The sequence below is a fragment of the Tarenaya hassleriana genome, unplaced genomic scaffold (assembly GCF_000463585.1).
Source record: "Tarenaya hassleriana unplaced genomic scaffold, ASM46358v1 Cleome84, whole genome shotgun sequence".
Classification (NCBI taxonomy): Eukaryota; Viridiplantae; Streptophyta; class Magnoliopsida; order Brassicales; family Cleomaceae; genus Tarenaya; species Tarenaya hassleriana.
In genome coordinates this window covers 267,997-268,864 of record NW_010970837.1, presented here as the reverse complement: position 1 = coordinate 268,864, position 868 = coordinate 267,997, and positions in this window count along the sequence as shown.

Sequence of the window (868 nt, the reverse complement as noted above, 5' to 3'; positions counted from 1 at the left end):
CTTATGGTGGATTCCATACGGACGTGTTTGTGGTTGCTATTGATGTGATTATTGTGTTGATATATTCGTTGCATGTGTATTTGGAAAGTGTCGATTGTACCGTTCTCGTTGAGAACGGGATTTCCGGGTTCAACCCGGGCTACTCACTAAGCAGTTGTGCTTAGCCCTCGTGGTTTACATTTTTCAGATCACGAGGATTACGCCTAGTGCCTCAGCAGACGACGAACCGAGAGAAGCAGCATCACGTACGGGATTTGTATTTTGAATTAAGGACTTATCGTTTCGGCTTTTGTACGGTTGTATTATGAATATTCGGACATGTGACTTATTGCGGTACTAATCGCTTGTATTTTCCGCTGCTTACTCTGGTTTATTTAAAATGTTTTTGAATTTGGAATTTTTGCTTCCGCCATTTATTAATTTATTATTTTACCTTACATCGTCCATGTGGCACAGCTCGTATACTGTACACGGGTTACGGGTGTCACAGTGTGACCCTGTAGGCTCATCCGATATAGCAGTATAACAGAAATCTCTTATTTCGGTTACACAAGTCATAGGCGGTCTCTAGCAAGACACTACGACTACCTATCTCGAATAGAGTTTGTTCGTGACCCTACAAACGCCAGTGATGATTCCGTTTGATGATCCTTTTGTATCACGATATCATATGTCGAATATAAGGCATGGACAAGCCACCTTATCTGATTCGACTGCTTTCTCGTTCACTGAGTTCGACTGTCTGAAATAGACGACGTTCGTCTATAGTGCGGCCACACATTTCTACAGTCTCGCTCACACGAGGGGCCCAGCGATATCTCTCTCTTTTACGAGAGGTACAAATCTCGTCTTGACTATCTACAATCCA